The sequence below is a fragment of the Pelophylax lessonae genome (genome assembly GCF_965119305.1).
Source record: "Pelophylax lessonae genome assembly, chromosome: 10".
NCBI lineage: Eukaryota > Metazoa > Chordata > Amphibia > Anura > Ranidae > Pelophylax > Pelophylax lessonae.
In genome coordinates, this window is record NC_138777.1 from 100,195,667 (window position 1) to 100,210,152 (window position 14,486).

The window sequence follows — 14,486 nt, forward strand, 5'->3', positions numbered from 1 at the left end:
TATTAACCCCTTCCCTGCCAGTGTCATTATTACAGTAACAGTGCATATGTTTAGCACCGATTACTGTAGTAATGTCACTAGTCCCCCCAAAAGTGTCAAAAATGTCAGTTAGGGGTCCGATCTGTCTGCTGCAATGTCACAGTCCCACACACAAAAAAAAAAAAGAAACGCAGATCGCCACCATTTCGAGTAAAGAAACAATAAAAATGACATAAATCTTTCCCATAGTTAGTAAACGCGATTACTTAACCTAACCAATCAAAATACGCTTATTCCGATTGTCTTTAACAAAAATATGCAGCAGAAAACAAATTGGCCTAAAATGTTAAAAATTATTTTTACATTTATTTTTTGGGAATGTCATATAGCAGAATGTGAAAAATATTGTTTTTTTGTCGCTTTGGATGGCTTGTGAGTGCTAAAGAGCACCTGCTCCTCCGGCACAGCTTCAGCTGTGTCCTTTATCTTCAGGGTCTCACGCACAGATACAAATCAGTGCATCCACCAGCAACCTTTCGTGTGCGGTCGCAGACATGGAGGAATCATCCTCAATATCAGTGGATTCCAGGCACGTGGTTGCAAACCCAGCAGGGTAGCTCATGTCCGCGGCAGCCAAATCAGATTCAGGATCTGATGAGACATATGAGGCAGGGGAAGGCGGGGGCGCTTTTTGCTAGCCCATCGCCCACAAGCCACCTCCACCCAGGACACAAGGGACTCCAGGACTGCAGTCAGAACATGGATGGGTGATTGGGACCCAGAGGGGATCGGATGGGGAAATATGCTCCAAAGACTCCATGAGTCACTAGAGGGGACCCCACAAAAAGTGTAAAAAACATTGCTAAGGGACAACCCCCACCTTGCTGGCAGCACCAACCGTCATAGCCACCGCTATTTCCAATGGCAAACCACAACAAAATGGCTGCCAGGGTAAACAAACATGGCCATACATTGTAAATAAAATGGTGGCCCCCAAGAGGCTTACAGGGACCCAGGAGGGAGACCAAGCCTCAAGGACAGATCCAGGCAGAAAGGGGGGGGTCCTATCTGCCCCCCCCCTGCACAATCAATCGGCCGTTTGCCAGTGGTGCACCCCCTAGCCCCCCTTTGACAGTTACTGTCCTGCCCCCATCCCAGGAAAGTGGCCAGACTACCCAAATAGCGCCAGCGTGGAGAGGAGGGGGGAAGGATAAGGGACTTGTAAAGGGGGGGGGGTGCCTCCGGGAATGAGAAGAACCCGGGGGTCCAACTGTCCCAGGAAGGAGGCCACGTCCACCCCAAAACCCTCCAGGGGGGGGGGGGGTACAGCTGCTCACCATACCAGGAACTAGGCAGGCACCGCTCCAGACAGAACCCCTCTCCATCGAAATGGGGAGGCTGTTGGCCAGGATGAACACTGCGACTCTGGCACCAAGACCCGGTCGTATGCTACCTCGCGAGGCATTAAACTCGCAGGCCAGCCCCTGTCCAGTGGGGCTATGTCGCAGCCGACCTAGCGCAGAGCTGAGGTCTGTGCTTGCTCGCTGGCCAGACTGGGGTGACCACTGAATCTAGATTATCCAGTCCAGAAGTTAATGTAGATCTCTCAGGAAAAAAATCCAGGAGAAAAACAATTTTCTATCTAAAACATTTTGCCAAGACCAAAGATCCCAAGAATGGCTATAGGAGAGAGGTAGTATACCTCCTGGGACTGCCCATGGGTGTAGCCATCATTCTTTTCTGCCTAGTGTCCTACGCCTGTAGGGGGCAGTATAACCCAATGGTTATGAATATCAGGGGCTGTGTCTGTCAGTAAACGGGAGAGAGTTGATTTAAAAAAATAAAATAAAAATTACATATAATTTTCATTCATTTAGGTGGTGTCAACAGGGCAAACCACGCCTTGAATTTCAGCGGACTCAGCAAGAATCTGCCAAAATTCAACCTGCATATGGCCAGCTTACAAGAATATAGCTATTAGTGGTGCACCGAAATTTAGGCAACCAAAATTTTCGGCCGAAAATGGGCTTATTCCATTTCGGCCGAAAATGGGTTAAAGATGCCGATATTAATGATGGCCGCCGTGGGCGCAGTGCATGTTTCAAAAGACCCGCCTCTGGCCGGCGGTCCGCCTCCCAGTGATGTCACTACTACAACTATGTGTATGAATGAACTAACACACCGGGCGGGCGAGCGGCCGCTAATAGCTGTAACTAAGTGAGCGCTTCACTTCCCTATCAGGCGGGTATCTCCTCTGACAGGGAAGTGAAGGGCTCACATAGTTATAGCTATTAGCGGCCGCTCGCCCGCCCGCCGTGTTAGTTCATTCATGCACATCGTAGTAGTAGTGACATCACAGGGAGGGGGGCCGCCGGCCAGAGGCGGGTCTTTGAAAGGAAGGACACAGGAGGAGCTGAGAGTAAGGAGATTGCATCCTTGGGATGGGGAGGGACGCTGAGGCGGGGGGGGGGGAAGCTGAGGAGAGTTTACCAATGGTATTAGTATTATGCAGCATGAGGGGGTTAATGTATTGCAACTGCTGGTCACTGATGCATTAGTGACCGTCCAGTGGCAATTAATTAACCCCTTTGTGCTACATTAGTGCACCCAGTATCAGTGCAACCAGTGTTAATTAACACTGATACTGATTGCACTAATTCAGCACAAAGGGGTTAATTAACTGCGACTGGTCGGTCACTAATGCATCAGTGACCAGCAGTGGCAATACATTAACCCCCTCATGCTGCATAATACAAATACCATTGGTATTTAAATTACCACTTGCCAACCCATCACAGTATATATACTGCGACAGGGTGGCAGCTACAGGTGTACGTCGCTGCCTGTTTTTGGCGTATGCCCCTCTTCTATCTAATTTAAAATCATTTGGGGGGAAAAAGTCATTTACGGTTTTCGGCCAAGGGCATCCTGCATTTTCGGTTTCGGCCCAGAATTTTCATTTCGGTGAATCCCTAATAGCTATCCTTTACAAAATGCAAACAGGCAGCCTATATATTGCAAAACAGACAAGCAATGTCTCTTCTGCAATAAAATACACTTACCTGCCTGTTTGCAATCCTCCACATGTGCAGCTCATTTTACATTTTTAGGCTCAGTGCCAGAGTGCCGAAAAGGAATGACTCCTGAGCATGAGTGTGAGTGAGGTCACTCCACACCAGCCAGTCAAGATGGCCAAAGATTGGAGCCAAGAGAGAAAAATACCAGCGCCAGCAAGGGACCTTACAGGCATCAGACCAATGGGAGCAAAGGTAAGTATTGTCTTTAGTGCCACTTTAATATCCCCACATCATTTTACAACCTGACCAATGATAGCTCGTCAGTTGAGATCATTTTTCTAGCTTGAGGGTCCTTTCACACTGTCCGCGGAGTCCGTTCTGCTCAGCAGGGGGGGGGGGGGGGGGCGAGTCAATCCGCCGATCCCCGCTGAGCAGGCAGATGACAGCTCCGTCTCCGCTCTGTGTGCAGAGACAGAGCTGTCAGATCCCTGCTGTTCTCTATGGGGGAATCGGATGAGAATGGACCGCCTGTCCATTCTCATTCCATCCCATCCGATCCGCTGGACAGATGGAAAATAGGGTTTCCATTCGTCCGGATTTTACGCTGACATCCGCTGCCCCATAGGGATGCATGGAGAATCTGATCAGGTCCCCCTGAAAAACTGACAGGCAGATCTGATCGGATCGTTCGTGTGAAAGGGGCCTTAAACATCAGACTATTTTTCCTATTTTGTTACAATTTGAAATTTGATCTCCTTTTACAGGATCAACAGTCATTGGTTTACGGTAATAATTAAAGCGGAACTAAAACCATCATTTAACAGTTTTAAAAAAACTGTTACATTCCTTGCACATGCTGGGAATGTAACTGTCAAAGTGGTTGTGCTCTCAACCAAACTATCAAATATTTGGAGTCATAACTGATCACCTGTGCGTTTATTTTCTTTAAAACGAAAAAAAAAAAAACTGAGCCGCTATATCAACGATCCGGACATTAGCGATCTCCCCCGCTGAGCTGTTGTGTTCTGACAAGGGGACAGACCCCAGCCCCCCCCCCCCCCCCCCCGCCAGAACACTCCAATCAGCACTCTCAGCCATTGGCTGAGAGCACGGTTTAGGAGCCAGTCGGCTGCTCGTTTTCCAGCATGCACATCCGATAAAAGCCGGCCAATCAGCCGGCTTCTGGCAGACTGGCTGGCATACATGCAGGCTGAATGTCGGACAGTTTTTTTTGAACTGGCCGATGTCGCCTGTGTGTGGGGCTTTAGATGGCAGCTTTCTTGGCTGAAAAGGATAGGAGGGTTTAGTTCCATGTTAAAGCATATTTAAACCAAAGAACAAAACTCACTGTAATGTGCAGTCCTTAGATGTGGTGGCTGTATTGTTTTCACCTGCGGATCCTTCCAGGAACACGTTTCCTGTCCTAGGATAGATAGCACACACACTCATTGTACCCTACTTATAGAGAAGTTCTGTCACCCTGTAACAGGACTACAGAACATCCCCAACAGCTTCACTGTTATACCACAGGGATGGGGGGGGGGGGGTCTGTGGTTCCAACACTTCCTACCTTCCTCTATAGGGAGGCAGAACTATCACCCTGGGAGAGGACAACAGAACACCTTCTCCTCATCTCCACAACATAGGGAGAGGTGTTCTGTGGTCCTAATACACGTCCCATCTTAGGGTGACAGCACTCACTCACTGTACTGTATCTATAAAGGAGCAATGCTTCATGCACTATAGGACACATGTGTCAAACACAAGGCCGCGGGCCACTGTATGTGGCCTTCACACCTCTCCTGCAGCTGCAGCACCTCCCCTGTCTCCACCCTCTCCTTGTCTCAGCAATCAGCAGCAGAGAGAAGGACAGAACTTTGGTCACCCTCCTCCAGACCCTACGTTATCTGCTTCCCAGCTCTCCCCCCCCCCCCCCCCCCGCCAGCAACCCAAGCTAAAGGGGGGGGGGTACACTGTGATGTAAAGGAGGGTGGTGGGCTCTTGACTTCTGATGGTGGGGGAGAGGGGGGTGGGGTGCTCTGGACATCTGGTCTTACAGATGCAAAAGGCCCTTTGTGGGCAAACAATGCTGATGCAGCCAGCAATGAAATTGAGTTTAACACCGCTACTATAGGACAAGAAGACTACAGAATATCTCCCCCTTTCCTCATTACTATAAGATGGGGGGGGGGGGAGAGAGGTTCTGTAACCCTGTTCTGACAATGCTGCTCCTTCATAGATACAGTACAGCGAGCGAGTGTTAGCACCTTAGGACAGGAAGGGTGTTACTGGCAGGATCACATGGTGAAAATAAAAGAGAACCACCAATGCAGTCAGAACATGTAAGAACAGTTAGATGCAATATATTACATTTGGTCCTGGCTTTAAATACGCTCTAAAAACAAATAAATGTAAGAAAATAAAAACACACACACACATGGCCTAGCCTTTGTCAGCTACTATAAGACAACTGACACAGGGTCATGTCATGTCATAGCCAATCTACCAAAGTCATACCAAAACATTTTCAAAGTCAGCACATACAAAAAGCAACAGCAATCCTTGGAACAATCTGATTGGACCAGTAAGAGCAGCTGGCTCTCCTCTACAAATCATCTACCATGGAACGATTACAAGTTTATGACATCTACTGGATGCATCCAATCATGAAAGGCCTGGTTTCCCCCTGAGCCTTACAATTAAGGTGCAGCATGCAGTATTCTTTCTGTCTTAGTACACAGATGTGAGCAGGGCCTTCCATAGGTCTGAGGGACCACAGGATCCTTCTGATCACCAGACATAGCCGGCTAACACTGACAAGCACACCGCTCGCTGCTTTTCAGTAACAGACAGATCACTGGTTTGGGTCAGAAAACCCATTTAGGTTCACACCTTCAGAGAAAGCACTGTTCAAGGTATAGTGACACATGTAAAGGAGCGGTGTCACACACACACACACACACGTGACCCCACATCAGCTATGTCTAAGTGTAAAGTACTGGAGTCACCATGTCACCCACATCACCAATGTCTGTAGGTAAAGGAGCAGTGTCACCGTGTCACACAAAGCCATGACCCCATATAACCACTGTCTATGTGAAAAGGAGTGGTGTCACCCAAAAGCGTCTCCAACATCACCCATGTCTTTGTGCAAAGACCCGGTGTCACGGTCATGTAACCCTATTACCAATGTCCACGTGTAAAGAAGTGGTGTCACCATGATACCCACATCACCAATGTCCAAGTGTCTATGTCACACACATCCACATGACCCCACACCACCAATGTATAAAGAACTAGTGTCACCATGTCACATAAGGGTGACACCACACCACCACTGTCCATGTGTAAAAGCCGGTGTCACCCACATGTGACCCCCCACACCAACAATGTCTACGTAAAGGACCAGTGTCACCCCTATCACATATGTGAGAAGGCCGGTGTCACCATGTCTGTGCACACTCAGGTGTCCCCCGTTCACACATATGTGAAGGCCGGTTTCATCACGTCTGTGCACACTCAGGTGTCTCTCCTGTCACATATGTGTGAAGGTCGGTGTCACCACGTCTGTTCACATTCAGGTGTCCCCCCCCCCCCCCCTTCACATATGTGAAGGACGTTGTCACCAAATAAGTGCCTCCCCACTATATGTGTGCATAGACATGGTGACACCAGCCTTCACATATATGTAACAGGGGATGGACCCATGAGTGTGCACAGACATTGTGACACCGGCCTTTACATACATGTGACAGGAGAGACGCCGGAGTGTGCACAGATTTGGTTACACCGGCCTTCACATATATGCGACAGGGGGGAGAGACACCTGAGTGTGCACAGACATTGTGACACCAGCCTTCACATATATGTGACGGGGGGGGGGACACCTGAGTGTGCACAGACATTGTGACACTGGCCTTCACATATATGTGACAGGAGAGACACCTGAGTGTGCACAGACATGGTGACACCGGCCTTCACATATATATGACAGATAGACACCTGAGTGTGCACAGATTTGGTGACACCGGCCTTCACATATATGTGACAGGGGGAGAGACACCTGAGTGTGCACAGACATTGTGACACCAGCCTTCACAAATATTTGACGGGGGGGCCGCACCCGATTGTGCACAGACGTGGCGATACTCAGGTGTCCCCAAGTTACAAATATGTGAAAACCGTGTCACCACGTCTGTGCACACTCAGTTGTCCCACCCGTCACATATGTGACAGGGCTGATGTCACCACGTCTGTGCACACTCAGATGTCCCCCTGTCACATATATGTGAAGGCCGGTGTCACCATGTCTGTGCACACTCAGGTGTCCCCCTGTCACATATATGTGAAGGCCGGTGTCACCATGTTTGTGCACACATATGTGAGAAGGCCGGTGTCACCATGTCTGTGCACACTCAGGTGTCCCCCTGTCACATATATGTGGAGGCCAGTGTCACCATGTCTGTGCACACTCAGGTGTCCTCCTGTCACATATATGTGAAGGCCGGTGTCACCATGTCTGTGCACACATATGTGAGAAGGCCGGTGTCACCATGTCTGTGCACACTCAGGTGTCCCCCTGTCACATATATGTAAAGGCCGGTGTCACCATGTCTGTGCACACTCAAGTGTCCTCCTGCCACATATATGTGAAGGCCGGTGTCACCATGTCTGTGCACACATATGTGAGAAGGCCGGTGTCACCATGTTTGTGCACACATATGTGAGAAGGCCGGTGTCACCATGTCTGTGCACACATATGTGAGAAGGCCGGTGTCACCATGTCTGTGCACACATATGTGAGAAGGCCGGTGTCACCATGTCTGTGCACACTCAGGTGTCCCCCTGTCACATATATGTAAAGGCCGGTGTCACCATGTCTGTGCACACTCAGGTGTCCTCCTGTCACATATATGTGAAGGCCGGTGTCACCATGTCTGTGCACACATATGTGAGAAGGCCGGTGTCACCATGTCTGTGCACACTCAAGTGTCCCCCTGTCACATATATGTGAAGGCCGGTGTCACCATGTCTGTGCACACTCAGGTGTCCCCCTGTGACATATGTGAAGGCCAGTGTCTCCATGTCTGTGCACACATATGTGAGAAGGCCGGTGTCACCATGTCTGTGCACACATATGTGAAGGCCGGTGTCACCATGTCTGTGCACACTCAGGTGTCCCCCTGTCACATATATGTGAAGGCCGGTGTCACCATGTCTGTGCACACTCAGGTGTCCCCCTGTCACATATATGTGAAGGCCGGTGTCACCATGTCTGTGCACACTCAGGTGTCCCCCTGTCACATATATGTGGAGGCCAGTGTCACCATGTCTGTGCACACTCAGGTGTCCCCCTGTCACATATATGTGAAGGCCGGTGTCACCATGTCTGTGCACACTCAGGTGTCCCCCTGTCACATATGTGAGAAGGCCGGTGTCACCATGTCTGTGCACACTCAGGTGTCCCCCTGTCACATATATGTGAAGGCCGGTGTCACCATGTCTGTGCACACTCAGGTGTCCCCCTGTCACATATATGTGAAGGCCGGTGTCACCATGTCTGTGCACACTCAGGTGTCCCCCTGTCACATATATGTGAAGGCCGGTGTCCCCACGTCTGTGCACACTCAGGTGTCCCCCTGTCACATATATGTGAAGGCCGGTGTCACCATGTCTGTGCACACTCAGGTGTCCCCATGTCACCATGTCTGTGCACACTCAGGTGTCCCCCTGTCACATATATGTGAAGGCCGGTGTCCCCACGTCTGTGCACACTCAGGTGTCCCCCTGTCACACATATGTGAAGGCCGGTGTCACCACGTCTGTGCACACTCAGGTGTCCCCCTGTCACATATATGTGAAGGCCGGTGTCACCACGTCTGTGCACACTCAGGTGTCCCCCTGTCACATATATGTGAAGGCCGGTGTCACCACGTCTGTGCACACTCAGGTGTCCCCCTGTCACATATATGTGAAGGCCGGTGTCACCATGTCTGTGCACACTCAGGTGTCCCCCCACCCTGTCACATGGCCAGCACACATTGTCACCTCTAGCCTGAGAGCTCCCAGTGTGTGTTTCTGTCCAGGCCACATAGCCAGCCCCTCCCCCACACACACCTGCCCACACCTCCTCACATGTCCCAGGCCAGGCTCCCCCACTAGTCACCCTGCAAAGCACATGTCATCTTACCCGGGATCCCGCCCGAGACACCGGGATTGGGGGTGAGGTGTATCCGGGGACCCCCTCCCCAGTGCTGACCGCCGATGGCTCGCTCCCGGGTACGGCTCCCCCCCAGGAGAAGGGATGAGGAGAGGGAGGGGGTCTCTCCCTGCAGCTCTATCAGGCCAAGTTTCCCAGTGCTGATAAAGCGGCCCCTCCAACCCCTTACGACAAGCGTGAGCTCTTCCCCCGCCTCATTTGCATATCTGTGTCCTGGCCGCTGATTGGCTGCCCAGCTGAGCCCCCGGCTGGTGATCTGGGAGAAGTGCGCAGTTCGGTTTAGTGAGTGCGTGGAGGAGGAGGAGGGGGCGGCGGCGGGACGTGTCTGCCAGGGGCTCCAGCTATCACAGCAGGGGCTACCCCTACCTCCGGCTCCCTCCTCCTCCTCCCACTCCTCCGCCCTGTATCAGCCATAATCAATGTGAGCCGTACGAGGCTGAACCCACTTACCCGGGGTGGGTTGGGTTATCATCAGGCGGCTTAATATGGCCTCTTCTCCATAGGCCAATAGGCAGTGTTGTTGTAGAGTACATGACACTGGCAGGTCCCCGTACTCCCTCAGAGATTCTCCTTCACGTTCTAACTTTCAGTGTATGCCCAGTATACTACAGTGCGAGAACTGGAGGCAGTACTGCGCCTCTGTCATTGCTTCCTCCACAATTCTACAGACAGACAAAAATAAAGGTGCTGCTAAGGACTCATTCACATGTCCGTACACCACACAGGTCACCATATCGCCAGGCGTCTACATTCAGCTGAGGACACAGAGAAGAGCTCAGTCGTGTTCAGACAGAAGTCCGAACCAACCTGAGCTTTCCCGTAATCACACAGAAGTCCGAACCAACCTGAGCTTTCCCGTAATCACACAGAAGTCCGAACCAGCCTGAGCTTTCCCGTAATCAAACAGAAGTCCAAACCAACCTGAGCTTTCTTGTGTTCAGACAGAAGTCCAAATCAGCCTGAGCTTTCCTGTTTTCACACAGAAGCCGGAAGCAGCCTGAACTTTTCCGTGTTCAGACAGAAGTCAGAACCAGCCTGAGCTTACCTGTGTTCAGACAGAGGTCCAAACCAGCCTGAGCTTTCCCGTGTTTAGACAGAAATCCAAACCAGCCTGAGCTTTCCCATGTTCATACAGAAGTCCGAACCAACCTGAGCTTTCATGTGTTCAGACAGAAGTCCAAATCAGCCTGAGCTTTCCCGTAATCAAACAGAAGTCCGAACCAACCTGAGCTTTCCTGTGTTCAGACAGAAGTCCAAATCTGCCTGAGCTTTCCTGTTTTCACACAGAAGTCGGAAGCAGCCAGAACTTTTCCGTGTTCAGACAGAAGTCAGAACCAGCCTGAGCTTACCTGTGTTCAGACAGAGGTCCAAACCAGCCTGAGCTTTCCCGTGTTTAGACAGAAATCCAAACCAGCCTGAGCTTTCCCGTGTTTAGACAGAAATCCAAACCAGCCTGAGCTTTCCCTAGTTCAGACAGAAGTCCAAACCAGCCTGAGCTTTCCCATGTTCATACAGAAGTCCGAACAAACCTGAGCTTTCCTGTGTTCAGACAGAAGTCCAAGTCAGCCTGAGCTTTCCCGTAATCAAACAGAAGTCCGAACCAACCTGAGCTTTCCTGTGTTCAAACAGAAGTCCAAATCAGCCTGAGCTTTCCCGTAATCACACAGAAGTCCGAACCAGCCTGAGCTTTCCCGTAATCACACAGAAGTCCGAACCAGCCTGAGCTTTCCCGTAATCAAACAGAAGTCCAAACCAACCTGAGCTTTCCTGTGTTCAGACAGAGGTCCAAACCAGCCTGAGCTTTCCCGTGTTTAGACAGAAATCCAAACCAGCCTGAGCTTTCCCGAGTTCAGACAGAAGTCCAAACCAGCCTGAGCTTTCCCATGTTCATACAGAAGTCCGAACCAACCTGAGCTTTCATGTGTTCAGACAGAAGTCCAAATCAGCCTGAGCTTTCCCGTAATCAAACAGAAGTCCGAACCAACCTGAGCTTTCCTGTGTTCAGACAGAAGTCCAAATCAGCCTGAGCTTTCCTGTTTTCACACAGAAGTCGGAAGCAGCCAGAACTTTTCCGTGTTCAGACAGAAGTCAGAACCAGCCTGAGCTTACCTGTGTTCAGACAGAGGTCCAAACCAGCCTGAGCTTTCCCGTGTTTAGACAGAAATCCAAACCAGCCTGAGCTTTCCCTAGTTCAGACAGAAGTCTAAACCAGCCTGAGCTTTCCCATGTTCATACAGAAGTCCGAACAAACCTGAGCTTTCCTGTGTTCAGACAGAAGTCCAAGTCAGCCTGAGCTTTCCCGTGATCAAACAGAAGTCCGAACCAACCTGAGCTTTCCTGTGTTCAGACAGAAGTCCAAATCAGCCTGAGCTTTCCCGTAATCACACAGAAGTCCGAACCAGCCTGAGCTTTCCCGTAATCACACAGAAGTCCGAACCAGCCTGAGCTTTCCCGTAATCAAACAGAAGTCCAAACCAACCTGAGCTTTCCTGTGTTCAGACAGAAGTCCAAATCAGCCTGAGCTTTCCTGTTTTCACACAGAAGCCGGAAGCAGCCTGAACTTTTCCGTGTTCAGACAGAAGTCAGAACCAGCCTGAGCTTACCTGTGTTCAGACAGAGGTCGAAACCAGCCTGAGCTTTCCCGTGTTTAGACAGAAATCCAAACCAGCCTGAGCTTTCCCGAGTTCAGACAGAAGTCCAAACCAGCCTGAGCTTTCCCATGTTCATACAGAAGTCTGAACAAACCTGAGCTTTCCTGTGTTCAGACAGAAGTCCAAGTCAGCCTGAGCTTTCCTGTAATCAAACAGAAGTCCGAACCAACCTGAGCTTTCCTGTGTTCAGACAGAAGTCCAAATCAGCCTGAGCTTTCCCGTAATCAAACAGAAGTCCGAACCAGCCTGAGCTTTCCTGTGTTCAGACAGAAGTCCAAATCAGCCTGAGCTTTCCTGTTTTCACACAGAAGCTGGAAGCAGCCTGAACTTTTCCGTGTTCAGACAGAAGTCAGAACCAGCCTGAGCTTACCTGTGTTCAGACAGAGGTCCAAACCAGCCTGAGCTTCCCCGTGTTTAGACAGAAATCCAAACCAGCCTGAGCTTTCCCGAGTTCAGACAGAAGTCCAAACCAGCCTGAGCTTTCCCGTGTTCAGACAGAAGTCCAAACCAGCCTGAGCTTTCCCGCTTTACCAAAATCAAACAGAAGTCCGAACCAGTCTTAGCTTTCCTGTGTTCAGACAGAAGTCCAAACCAGCCTGAGCTTTCCCGTGTTCAGACAGAAGTTCAAACCACTCTGAGCTTTCCTGTGTTCAGACAGAAGTCTGAACTAGCCTGAGCGTTCCCGTGTTCAGACAGAAGTCCGAACCAGCCTGAACTTTCCTGTGTTCAGACAGAAGTCCAAACCAGCCTAAGCTTTCCCAGTGTTCAGACAGAAGTCTGAACCAGCCAGAGCTTTCCCGTGTCCAGACAGGAGTCTAAACCAGCCTGAGCTTTCCCGTGTCCAGACAGAAGTACTAACCAGCCTGAGCTTTTCCGTGTTCAGACATAAGTCTAAACCAGCCTTAGCTATCCAGATAAAATGTCTGTCACCGCACATAGTGAAGATTGGCCCTTAGTGTGCCTAGAATGCAGAATGTCTGCACCTGTGCCTCCCAGCACACTAAAATGCCAGGACTGGAGGCACAGGGCATAGACATCTGATGTGCAAGGAGCCGAATAAGGGAACCCATGGGAGTTATTTTCTCCTAAATTGGCAAGTCTAAGGACCTGTTTCTCCTTAGCCTAGAAAAGGCTAGTAGGAAGGAAGTGTCAGCCATTCGTTCTGATCTGTCCCAGGTTTTGCTACGGGTTGAAGAATCTGAATTGAGTCAACAGCTGGATCACCACACAGCTGCTATACGTGATTTAAAACAACACCCTAGGCGCCTGGCCATTGCCCACAGGATGCCAACATGTAAGATAGAGGATCAAGAGAACAGAAATCGGAAGAAACGTCATCCGAATCCTGAAGGGACAAGGGATGACGACCTGCTAGCAACGATCCGTGGAATATTCAATAACTTACTGGGCAACCCTGCTGATGATCTCATAAAGATAGATAGAGTCCACCGAGCCCTTCACCCACGCAACATGTCCTCTGAGATTCCTAGAAGTGTGATCTGTAGGGTACATTTCTATGAGGGAAAGGGAGCTGATCATGACCAAAGCTAGAGAAGCCTCATCCTTGGAGTTTGATGGAGCAAGATCTGGAAGACCAGGAAAAATATCAGACAGAACAGCTCGCAGGATTGTGAGAAAAATAATTCAAAATCCACGTTTGACTGCACGATCCCTCCAGAAAGATCTGACAGACACTGGAGTTGTGGTACACTATTCCACTATAAAGAGATACAGTACTTGTACAAATATGGTCTTCATGGAAGAGTCATCAGAAGAAAACCTCTTCTACATCCTCACCACAAAAATTATCGTTTGAACTTTGCAAATGAACATATAGACACGCCTGATGAATTTTGAAAACAAGTTCTGTGGACCGATGAGGTTAAAATTGAACTTTTTGGGTGGAATGAGCAAAGGTACGTTTGGAGAAGGAGGGGCACAGAATTTAATGAAAAGAACCTCTGTCCAACTGTTAAGCATGGGGTGAATCAATCATGCTTTGGGGTTGTATTGCAGCCAGTGGCACAGGGAACATCTCACGAGTAGAAGGAAAAATGGATTCAATAAAATTTCAGCAAATTTTGGATGGTAACTTGATGCCATCTGTGAAAAAAACTGAAGTTAAAGAGAGGATGGCTTCTACAAATAGATAATGATCCTAAACACACCTCGAAATCCACGGGGGCTTACATCAAGAGGCGTAAACTGAAGGTTTTGCCATGGCCTTCACAATCTCCTGACCTCAACATAATTGAAAATCTATGGATAGACCTTAAAAGAGCAGTGCGTGACAGACAGCCCAGAAATCTCAAAGAACTGGAAGACTTTTGTAAGGAAGAATGGGCAAAGATACCTCAAACAAGAATTGAAAGACTCTTGGCTGGCTACAAAAAGCGTTTTCAAGCTGTGATACTTGCCACAGGGGGCAGTACAAGATATTAACTCTGCAGGGTGCCCAAACTTTTGCAGACGCTAACTTTTGTTGACATATTATAAGAATGTCTAATCTGTAATTGAATGCCTTTTGGAGACTTTTCCATCTTTCCTTGGCTTCTTTATGCACATTAATAAAAATTTTTACATTGGGTGCCCAAACTTTTGATCACCACTGTAGCCATG

General features: G+C 49.6%; 1 protein-coding gene across 1 annotated transcript in view; it reads right to left on the reverse strand.

The window, feature by feature from the left end:
• CHD9 (chromodomain helicase DNA binding protein 9) overlaps positions 1-9,422 on the reverse strand; it is a 388,013-nt gene extending 378,591 nt beyond the window's left edge. The window contains exon 1 of the mRNA XM_082270937.1: positions 9,187-9,422. The gene's annotated coding sequence lies outside the window, so the exon portion shown is untranslated. The remainder of the gene's footprint in view (positions 1-9,186) is intronic.
• Positions 9,423-14,486: the final 5,064 nt, after the last annotated feature.